The sequence below is a fragment of the Anser anser genome, assembly GCF_964211835.1.
Source record: "Anser anser genome assembly, chromosome: 7".
Classification (NCBI taxonomy): domain Eukaryota; kingdom Metazoa; phylum Chordata; class Aves; order Anseriformes; family Anatidae; genus Anser; species Anser anser.
Window position 1 is genome coordinate 4,156,211 of NC_139727.1, and position 12,092 is coordinate 4,168,302.

Here is a 12,092-nt window from a genome sequence, read left to right on the forward strand (position 1 = left end):
ATGTTAGAAGAACAAGTACATAAATCTGAGAGTATGCTCTGTCACTATCCAAGTGTGTTTAGTCCTAATGGTGGCGGGGGAGATAAACTCTCATTAAACCCCTAAAAGAATGTCATAAGAGTGGTTCTGTATTTTAAAACATAATAGGCAATGGTGCTCTAAAAGAGCAGAGAGGCAGGCAGGGTGTGCTGGAGGAAACAAGATGCTTCTGAGCATGGCAGTCTATCCTGCTCTTTGAAGACAAAAAGCCCTAGGTATGCTCAAAGTTGTATCCTTTCCCAGGCAGGGTTTGGGAGAAAAGGGTTTTCAGACAGGATGACACACTAGCACACATCTCTATAGGAGTTATTTTAACAGGAGCTGACAGCCCCCAGTGAACGCTTCTGTAATAAGACACTGCAAACTTAGTGCAATGGAGTGTTACAGGGTATTCGAGAGCTTTGGAAGAGGCCTGAATCTGATTGATCCAGTCGCTACCTCTATTATACAGCAAACAAAGCACCCCCTTCAAATTTTCTCCTGACACTACCAAGCTAAAAAGAAAAATCAGAAACAAGGGTCAATGACTAGGCTCTTGCAGCTACCTCCTGTGACTTCATCTGCTTTTGCAGGATGTCTAGTTTCTCACAGTTAAAAAGACCAGGTAGCTGCAGTATGAACTGTCTCAAAGATATTTATTTTCTAGTGTCTCATTGCTCTGGCAGAACAAGAACAAGCCCTGGAAGCAAGGGCTAAAATGGTTTAAATTGTTTATTATAAATCAGATGATTTTCCTTTTAAATTAACAATAAAACTAACTCAGAATGCACATATGTATTCGTTCTGTCCTGTAATAACACAATGATTTGCTCAATGCTGTTTCATCCTAGAAGATACATCACAAAAACATAGCAAATTATTTATTCATTTAATATGAAAACTGAAAAAAGCATTGAAGTCTTTCAGAAGGAAAAGCACACAGACATACAGATATTTACTGCTAAGCAGTGAATAAATGATGAGGTTCTGAGGGATACAGATTACACACAAGAAACTGATGCAGCTGCCCTAATGAATCAACAAAAGCTAAATGGATGTTGAGTACCTTTTAAAAATGGGGGTTCCACATCTAACAGAGGAGACAACTCTCTATTCTGCCTCTTTTTAAAAAAACAAACAAACTTCTCAGAATTGTCACGCTACAGCGCAGCACTGCAAGTCTGCAGGCCTCTTTAACTTTGTGAATTGCAGATGGATGATGCTGACAAAAATTTTCATTTATACATAACCTAAAATCATTTAAATTTTTAGCTTCTGGCTGCCATCTCTGCCAGTAAACATATCGTTTCCATTCAAGCCGCAGTGAGCTAAAGGCAGATGTTGGAAACCTCTCAATACTCCACTAATCACAAAGACGACAGAAAATCCTGATTCCACACAATGCAGGCCTGATTTTTAAAATAACCATGACTTTCATAACCAGTTTTCATGAAACACTTCATACATTTTCCTCCAGTCTCCAGTGTTTTACAGGGATTCTGGTTTATTGGACACTTGCGGGTAGTCTTTTCCAATTTCACAGAATCACAGAATCGTCTAGGTTGGAAGAGACCTCCAAGATCACCCAGTCCAACCTCTGACCTAACACTAACAAGTCCTACACTAAACCATATCACTAAGCTCTACATCTAAACGTCTTTTAAAGACCTCCAGGGATGGTGACTCAACCGCTTCCCTGGGCAGCCTATTCCAATGCCTAACAACCCTTTCAGTAAAGAAGTTTTTCCTAATATCCAACCTAAACTTCCCCCGGCGCAACTTTAGCCCATTCCCCCTCGTCCTGTCACCAGGCATGTGGGAGAATAGACCAACCCCCACCTCGCTACAGCCTCCTTTAATGTACCTATAGAGAGCGATGAGGTCGCCCCTGAGCCTCCTCTTCTCCAGGCTAAACAACCCCAGCTCCCTCAGCCACTCCTCGTAAGACTTGTTATTCACTTAGAAAATGTTAGAAGAATTACTGTTGTTCCACGTACATGAAGACAGGCGATTTTTGCTCACTGCCTGAAGTCAAAACTTCAGTGTCTTTCTCAGAGGCTAGATCTCCTCCACTCTCCCTACCCAAACCTCCCTCAGTTTCCCACTCGACTCCAACTTCCAGGACCATCCCACGCTGTCCCTCAGGTCAATGGCAAGCAGAGAAAAAATCCAACGGCTTCCCTACTGTTGAGCATCCCTTACAGGCAAGTACATCAACTACGTCCTCATATTAGCAGGCAGCGACAGTGAGATTTCAGAGATATTTTCCTAAACAGTCAGTCCTAACTACCCAGGCTCTAGTACTAGTACTACCCAGGCTCTAGCTCACAAGCTCTAGTACTGCTCAATATTGCTTTATGGCGATCCTCTTCAAAGAGCTTGGAAATACACTGGAAGATGCTCTGTGCTGACACTAGTGAAAAGACAGCCTGTAGTGCTGCGTGTTTTAAGTACAGCCTCCCCTTCCCAGACAACTTCCCCTTCATGAAGGCTAGGACAACCACGTAGCTCTCTCTATAACGTTCCCTGAGCAAGCTGTGGTATACATTAAGGCCTTTCTGACACCATTACTTGATCTCTGCATTCACTACTCAATTTATTTTAATAACTAGTGAGAGCTGAGGCACAGCTGCAGAGTTACATAATATCAGAGCAGTGGTTTTCCACCAGGATCAGCAGACTATTTCTGAGGGGTCCAAGGAATGGTTACCAAAAAATGAAGCCAATCAGTCAATCAGAAGTAGCTTTAATTCACTGTAGAGGTGTCGATAACTTTTTTAGACAATTTTTGAAGAACTGTGAATTAGAACAGATTTTAAATGTAACTTTCATCAGGCTGATACCCAGGAAAATGAAAGTAAATTCAAAACATCTAGTCATGATTCAGATAAAAGCCTTTCTTCTGTCACTGTCTGAAACTCTGTGCCCACTGCAGCGTTTCTGAAACAGTCCAAATCTTTCCTCTATTTTTAGTATTCATAATCTGGAAAACCCACCTGAAAAACAGAACCAACTATCAGGAGAAGGGGAGAGGCCTTTTAGAGTCTCTATACCTAAACTAAGAATGGTGGTAGTTACAAAAGATTAGCAGTATTTGCATAATTTCTCCTGACCAGGGTCATATTGTGTAACGATATTATTTCCAGGATGTCGGTTAGACCAAACCTCTCACCGTGCTTTGTATTAATAGTAGCTTAAAAGGGTATATGGTATCAAGGTAAACTTGTTTGAAGTGGCCTTAGTTTGTAAATAACCCAATCTTGAAAAGTTAAATAAAAAGGAGCAAAGTCCCACTGTCCAAGCAAATCTCCTAACAGACCTATTTTGTAGTCCTGGCTTCACACCCCCCAAAAAACTTGATGATTCTCCCAGATGTATGTCACTTGTTGGGTTTTACTACAAGGTGTTTACATGGACCTTTAAAGTGACTTTAAACAGGTAGGCAAAACAGATTTTTTGTGCCCTGCCACGTCAGACAGACATGCTTTTCTGTTGCACGGTTTTTAAAATACCTCAGGTTTAGGATGCTCTTTACATTGTTTGCACTTGAGAAACAGACGGAGCCTAAATGGTTCTGGAACCAACAAGACATAGCAAGACACGCGTTCATTTAGTTTACATTCTTTGAAAAATGTTCTTGATCAAGCCTGGATTCTTATTTGTAAGCCAGCATGGCTTGATAGCATTGATAGTGCTATCCTTGGACAGTTCTTGACCTCCAGACATAAACACGTAACAAATCTAGTAGGGTTTACAATAATGTGCCAAACAAGAATTTCTCAGCCGGTTCTTCAGTACCAAATATGCACCAGTCTCCTCTGTGCACGGATTCTGTCCCCCCATTTCTTTGCTCACTGTTTCACTCCTTCATCTTGCTTCACTACAGGTAGAAACAACACACTGAATGTGCTGCAGCCAGTCCCACAAATCTTGCTGGAGACAGTGAAGACCAAATATGTTTGCATTTTTCCTCTGGAAAAATACTAACAAAAGGCAAAACCCCTTCTTCACTAGTCTTCTGGTCACAGATAAAGCCGAAGGTCAGTTTAATAACTTCGTCCCTGCCGATGTGATAAATCAATTTGATTTGAAAACTGGTATAGAAGACTGATGGAGGATACCTCTTCACAGACTTTCCCTGAGGTTTAAAAGTGAAATTCTGTCAAAAGACAGAAGTCAGCACCCATTTCAGCCCCTGCATAATTTGAACCAAAGCTTTACGTTTCTGGCAACACCAAAGGATCATCTCTTCTAGCCTTCCTCTGCTATAGATCACTAGTGAGGTACTTCAATAACACACTAAGTACCTGAAAAAATTAAACTTCTTTTGAGTTCCTTCCATCCTCCCTCACTCAAATATTGATAAAGGATCTAATTTACCTTAGTTCTTCTCAAAAAGATTCTTAGATACAAAGCAAATTTTCTGGGGATCACCAAGGGAGGAGGGAAAACTTTTCACCCTTTGTAGCAGCCACAGAAACGACAGGAGAAGATTTAAGGATGCATTTATCCCAGACAGAATCTGTTTGTTAACAGAAAAACAGCTTCCTGTCCTGAATTTATCCTTTAACTGAGGTTAACAAGAGATCCACTTCATAGCACAAGGAAGACTACAATGAAACCCAACAATAACTTATTGGCATAACAAGATATATATAACAAGATACATATACATATAAATATTATCAGTATTGGGAAGGGCATAGGGCGGCAAGAGAGCAGATGGACCTTGCAGACTTGTGTAGGTCAAATCTGTGCAAATAAAATGTCCTTAGTAGAGTTAAAAAGATTTAGGTAGATTTCTAGCTGTTTTCAATGTTTATGTTGTCACTGGTGAAATCTACCCTATTTCTATTTCAAGGACAATTAGGTCATACTATTTTTTTCGGCCTGCCACTGAAATAGAAAATTAGTTCTTGAGAAGTTCTTGATGTAGTTGACTATGGGATTAAGGGAAACAAACAAAAACCTGTAAAAGGTTTATATCCCTAAAAACATAGGTCTCTCTCTCAGATAAAGTGACCAGTGAGCCATTATCCATACTGTTCGGAATGAAGTGCCCGTTTCAGGGATGACAAGAATTTCTGGGGCCAGGATAAGCATGTGATGGAAGACCCCTTTCTTCCTCTTCAGAGAAATAAAGGGGATCTGCTATAGGCACCAGTTATATCATTAAAATCTGTGAGAGATGACAGCATACAGAGCAAGCAACTTTTCCTTTTCTTTAATCTGTTCCAGAGGACTCTGAGGGTGTCATTAGCACTCAGTGGCAGGGACCATCCTCATGCAGGATCTGCACTCACCCCTCTGCTTATGGCCCAGCTGTCCCAGTTAAACTTGGGCCTGGGCCTTTGCCCTTTGCCTGAGCTTTTCTGTAGGTGTATCTGCCTGCAGCCCTGCCTCTGGACACATCTCCTGCGTGGACCTCAGCCTTATGCTGGAGGCAGCTCATCTCCTAGAAAGACCCCTTGTTTAGATGCTGTAGCCTGTACCCAGTCCCACCTTTGGCCCTGTCACCTGTGTGGAGTTCGGACCCATGCTGTAGCCTTGTTTCCAGCCCTGTCTTTTATGCCCCAGATGGAGGCTGGGCCTGGTTCTTCACTCACCTTGCCTGGAAGTGCCAATGGACCAGCAGCCAGCTCTGCCGGCTGTGCTCAGACTTGTGGGACAGCATCAGTTAGGGAACTGCCTGCACTGGGGTCACCCTTACCTCCTGGCTCTTGCTGTGCCCTGATAAGGGGCTGGTACAACCATGGTTGTAGAAACAGATTTAAAAATCAATGGAAACAATATTCATCTCTTCTGACTAGTGATCGGACAGACCTTTTCTGGGAAGCCCTCCAAGTTGTCCATAATCACAACCAAAGTTGATTTCCAAGCCTGTAACCATGGCCCTGGGACAGACCTTGGCAGTTTGGCGAATGCCAAATGGATCAACAGCTTTAATGCCAGATACAGAAAATATAATCTGAGAGACTAATATAGTTTTGTAATATAAAAAGACATGAATCATAACTTGGGTTTCATTTTGGGGAAGAAGGTGAAAGAAAGAACGAACATGGGTTTGCATTTATAGGTAAAAACTTAAGGGCAATGTGTTTTTTTTCCTCCTCCAAATAGAAGTAGAAAGAAAAAGCTCTTGATGTATTGAACACAGCATTTCCTAACCGTAAGATTACATTCACTTAAAATGCATAGCAAGAAGGGTGGAAAGGGCTGGAGTGAAGCCGTTCAATTGACAAATAGGTAATACATTTAGAAGACAGCAAGTGACCCTATCAGAGCACCCGACTCCTGCCCTTACGCTTCATAATTAATTTTTTTGTCTCTGTTCAGCTGTGCTCACATCTTTTTCATCTCCCAAAAGATCTCCAAAGACCCCTTGTGGATAAAACAAGTTAACGTGGAATAAAGGATAATGAAGTTACAGGTGTTGCTATGCAGGTTTCTAGCCTTATATATTCCTTACACTCACTTAGAAGTGCCTACAGTTTGAGACGGTACTATTTTATTTTTTATTCATTTTAATACTCAACAGGCTCATCTTAAGCAACAGCCAATCTTTAAAAATTTATATAAATTGTAATTGGCAAAAACCCACCACTCTAACCTGCCAGTTCTCTTAAAACTTCAGTCCAATAAACCAATTAAAATGTTCAAGACCTGATCCTGTCCAAGCACTAGAATTCATCTCTGTTGCATAAAGGTCCCATGATGTCTTGATGACACACCATAAGTAAATCAGCATATTTCTGGAGATATTTCAAGGACAGGACTTCACTGATGGGATTAGATCAACTCTGAAAGTTTCAGAGGAACTGATTATTATAACCTACCCCAGACAAAGAGATGAACTTGTGACTACAAAGAAATACCTGGCAGAAAAGTCCTTAACAGAACCAATTGACATGACAAAACAGACACAATTAGGAATGACAAAAAGATAAAGTGTAATGGAAGAGAAAAGGAGTAATTTTTCCCTCTGCTTCAGCTATGACTGTACAGAGTTGAGAGATCTCAAAGGAAAGTAAAGGTTTTTAGGAACATAACGGCTTATATAAAGTTTTTTTTTAAATTATGCAAGTAAGTTGCTAGCGTTTTGTGGTACTATCTCTTTTTCTGACATTTGAGTGTGTAGCATTATTGGCACATGCATCTCATTGTAGGTAACATTAAAACATTATTAACCAAAAGAAAGTATTGCTAAGACAAGGGCTGAACTAACCACAGGTTAGCACAAAGAAAGCCCAAAGTCCACTGCTAAAATAACAATAACTTACAGTTTCCAGTGCTTCTACTTTCAAACACTGTCAAATGGCTTCTATCTGGCCTACTTGGTTATATATTCTACTGCATGATCCCTTCTCCACCTGCTAACATTTCTACATTTATTGTCTCTTCCCCCATTGCCCACCTTTTCTTTCACAATGAACCCAAAGGCGCAGTGGCAATTTATTGTGGCCATATCTGAAACGAAACATTATTCTCCCTTTGTTCTCATAGCCATGTCACATATGCACTGACATTAACAGAACGTATAAAGCATGAATTCCATTAATGGTATCTTCAATGCCTCATTTATTATATTTAATTTAACAATTTCTCATGTGAATATTACACCAAGTGTCTATGGAATTACACAACTATTCAAGCTGTACAGAACGCCGATTTGCTCATTACACTCATTCTATACTATCACAATTTTTTATATAATTTATTCTGTTTCTACTTTTGAGTTTGCAAAAGTCATCCTGGCTTCTGTTACCATCCTACTCATCACAACAACGTATTGCAATTACAAAAATCTTTATCATGTGTTTCAAGTTATTTTTTCTCCTTTACTAGTCTCTGCAGATTGTACTTTCCAAACTAACAACAAAAAGTTTACAGGAGACTGGTTTACACATTTACTATTTGAATTGTACCAAAAGAATTAACTATGAAAATGGGGGAAACACCAGCTATATAGGACCTACTACTTTTTTTCCAGCCCTCTGAAATCCTTTTATCTGATCAATGCACGATGCCTTATTCTATGTATCACCAGAAAAATCTGGGTGAGGAAGAAAAAGCATAGTACAGTAGTATGAACTGGGCTGGGAAGGGGTTGCCTAAGGAAAGTGGGAACAACAAGTAGACCTGCCCTGTAAGGTATCTTTCATTTGGGCAACAGTATCACTCATCTATGACTCCCCAGGATAATTAGGGTTGGAGTTTAGCTTTTGGTTGAGAGAATGTTCAGATCTGTAGTGTGAGAAGGGCTCAAAGACTCTGAAGTCGTCCTTTTAGTACATTTTTCTCACCACCTGAGTTTCCGTACACTAGAACTCAGCATTAAGTACTAGCTCCTGTAATTTCATTTTTATAAACCCAGCCTAACTTGCATAACAAGTGCACTGTTCCATCCTCCATTTTTTCGCCATCTAATTTTCTGCACAGCTGAAGCCATAATGACCTGCTTGCATAAAGCAATCTGAGATATTCTTGTAAGCAAGACTACTCTTCAGGCATTCTGGTGAAGAAGTATTTCAGTCAGACTTCTCCAGCACACACACAAAAGCAAATTTCCGTGTTGTTCGAGGCAAGGAATCAAGGAACCTTTCAATGGACGAAAAGACATGACCACACCATCCCTCTTCTGCAGCACTGACTATAGGAATTTCAACTATTAAGACAGGATTGGCATTTTCAATGTATCGCAGTGTCTGAAAGCCAGAAATACCACAGGATCCAGATGCAAGTTCTGCATCAGGCACCTGGACAGGACCAGTGTTTTTTTGCTAGACTATAATATTCAAGCTTATGAGCTAAACATAATTCACAAGAATTACTTTCCCTCACTATTCATACAGACAGAACTGAGGAATAAAAGTAGGGCTCCTTTCCTCCAGCACAGAATTTAAACCACTCCAATATTTCTATTTTTAGTTACATTTATGATATTTCCTGTGGGTATAAGTCATGAATGCAGTTCCAGTATGCTGGGAGCAACATAAATATAATCATTCCCAAAGGGATCTTACAGCTGTTATGCACAGGTCAGAGATTCTATGAAATGCAATATGTGAAACTTTAAAAGCTTTCTAGCCCACATCCTTCCCATTCCTCTTCGAATTTAGAATTAATGGATACTGAACAACGTTGCCCCAAATTTTTCCCACAAAGTATGCAAATATTCACTTCATTCAAATAAAATAATATTTAGCATTAAGCAAACACCCATTCCTATCTCACTCAGGAACTACATCAGAAATTCCCTTCTAATCCAAACCAACTCTGCTGTTACTCCACGCTGACAACTGTGTGACTGAAGACAAAAAACGTGGAATTGTTTCCTCTGCAAATCATTCTAAGGTTGGGAAGGAGGAGTGGAACATCGCATTGCTGCATTTAAGTCTAGCCTCCTCCTTCTTCCTGATTCCTTAACTCTTATTTTGACACAACCGCTCAAAAGGACTGAAATAAGCTCTTCCCCTTGCCAAATCTTGAGATAGCAGTCCATAGAAACAGAAAAGATTCTTTACTTACCTCTGATCACAGTCTGGGAAGGGAAAAACACTCATCAGCTGCTTCTCTCAGCGATTATGTTCTGTTTTAAAATAAATAAAAAAGAAACAAGACTTTAAACACTGCCTCTGTCTCTCTTCCCTAAAGTTAGCCTCCATCAGTGTTTGTAAACATTTACTTAGCAGGAGCACCTTCGCTCTCCAGAACCAAGGTAATGATTACGTTACACTAACCATGGCATGAGGACAGAACAAGGCCATTACAACGGCCTCACTGGCATTGACTAGACAATTATGTCAGGTTGTCAGCAGGCTCAGTTGTGCAAGAGTGAGAAAGAGAGCTGTGAGATGAGAAATGACAAGCACATGAGAGAAAAAAAAAAAAGGAACCTGGATTCAGAGGTAAACCACAAAGAAAAAAATGAAAGTTCACAGAACAAGCAAATGCGGTTGAGCTGAGAGAACTGGACAAGCCAGAGTTGTTCTAATTTGATTTCTCACATCTGTTCATTAGGATTGTTGCCTTTGAAACAGCGAACAAAGCAAGCTGTAAGATGCTATTTCTTTAGTGTTAGCCACAGCTGAGTCAGTTCAGTAAAACTTCGGTGGTGTGACAAAGTTTGTGTAGTGTACTGGCAAAGCCTTTAAAAGAGTCAGGCCCATAAGGTATACTGTGAAACAAAAACAAACCTCTGAAGTACTGAGTTACACCCTTCCTCCACCCCTCTACCTGGCTAGTGATCACACAGATGAAAATTACTGTGTGAAACTAACTGAAGCTCAGGCAACTTCTGTGCAGGTACACACACAGGCAACATACACCAGCTTGCCAGTAGAAAGCCTTCAGTGGAGCTGATGAAACCTATGAAGACAGCTCAGATTAGAACAGGGCTGGGGCTAGAAGGGTGATTTTACCGTGCCTGTTAGACAGACAGCCTCTAAAGGCAGATCTACCTCAGCAGTGTATGAGATACACAAGTACTCTGTTGTAGCTTTCTAGCTCACACAGACCTTGATTCAGCAGACACACTGACTTTTGGGTTTCCAATAATCTTTAATACCTCTACAGCCAACTAGTAAACAAGAACTACACCTATGCTGCCTGTAAATAAAACCAAGCATTCCCAGATCCCTGCTTTCCTCACATTTAAACTGCAAACTTACAAGAGCAGCAAAATTTTCTCTTTTCATTTTTCCAGGTTTGAAAAGGATTAGTTTAGAAAAACACACCTAACTCTTCCCCTGCCATCCTCAGTACACAACCTTCCTCTTTTCCTGTGATCCAAGAACCACCAAATATCCCGAGTTGCAAGGGACCCACAAGGATCATGGAGTCCAGCTCCTGGCTCCACACAGCACCACCATCAAACCATATACCTGAGAGCGTTGTCTGACCAGTGCTTGAACTCTGTCAGGCTCGGTGCTGTGGCCAACCACCAGTTGGTTCTTCAGTGAAGAACCTTTTCTTAACAGAAAAGAACCTTTTCTTAACAGAAAAGGTTGGTTCTTCAGTGAAGAACCTTTTCTTAACACCCAGCCTGACCCTCCCCTGTCACAGCTCCATGCTGTTCCCTCAGGTCCTGTCACTGTCCTCAGAGAGCAGAGCTCAGCGCCAGCCCCTCCACTCCCCTTGTGAGGGAGCTGCAGGCCGCCATGAGGCCTCCCCTCAGCCTGCTTTGCTCAGGGCTGAACAAACCAAGGGCCCTCAGCCACTCCTCATACGTCTTGCCCTCTAGACCCTTCACTATCTTTGTAGCCCTCATTTTGGCACACTCTAACAGTTTTATGTCCTCCTTATATTATGGCACCCAAAGCTATGGTTGGTGACTGCCCAGCCCTTTAGTTTGGAAAGTTCTAGAATTCTTATGTAACTGCACTAATGAGTTCTGGAAGGCAGGAAGAGGAAGCCTGCATCCCTGGCCTCCACAAATCCTAACACATTAGGATAAACATTATCTTGTCCTTATCCTGGTAGGATAAGACAGGAGGGCAGAATTTAACACCAGTTGAATTAGGTAACAAGGAATTTAAACTAAATGCAATAATTGATAAGTAGCCAGTGACAAAATATGGACTGATATTACCAAGCAGATAGACTTTTCCATCAGTAAAGTATGACTGGAATTGGCCATATCTGATTGCACCGCAAGATTTATTGCAAAGACCCATAAGCTAACAGACTGGTATAAAGCAACACTGATGGATGACACTGCTACAATTTCCATGGAAAGCCAAGTTAGCTGGGAAAAACCTTGCCTAACAACTTTCCCTTTTCCTCCTTCATACATAGTCATCTGCCTGTGTTGTTCATGAGAAGCAGATATATTTGTATGTTTGGAAAGTACCAGCACCAAGTGCACGTTACTACCATCATCAACAGCTGCTAAACTCCCAAACATTTCACAGAGAACAACACATTTCATCTCCAGGCATCAAGGTATTCACTAATGGCATGAACCTCTGCCTAGCACACAATTAAGTGATTTTGGAAAGATCTCATTAACTCTAGGAGCTCCACATCTTTTCCCATGTTTGTATTTACTTTCCAATTTACCAGCCATAACAGTA

At 41.0% G+C, this 12,092-nt stretch overlaps 1 protein-coding gene across 5 annotated transcripts in view; it reads right to left on the reverse strand.

The window, feature by feature from the left end:
- NDST2 (N-deacetylase and N-sulfotransferase 2) overlaps positions 1-12,092 on the reverse strand; it is a 136,768-nt gene that overhangs the window by 43,085 nt on the left and 81,591 nt on the right. For all 5 annotated transcript variants that reach the window (XM_083845212.1, XM_083845213.1, XM_083845214.1 and 2 more), the window contains one exon: positions 9,547-9,607. The gene's annotated coding sequence lies outside the window, so the exon portion shown is untranslated. The remainder of the gene's footprint in view (positions 1-9,546; positions 9,608-12,092) is intronic.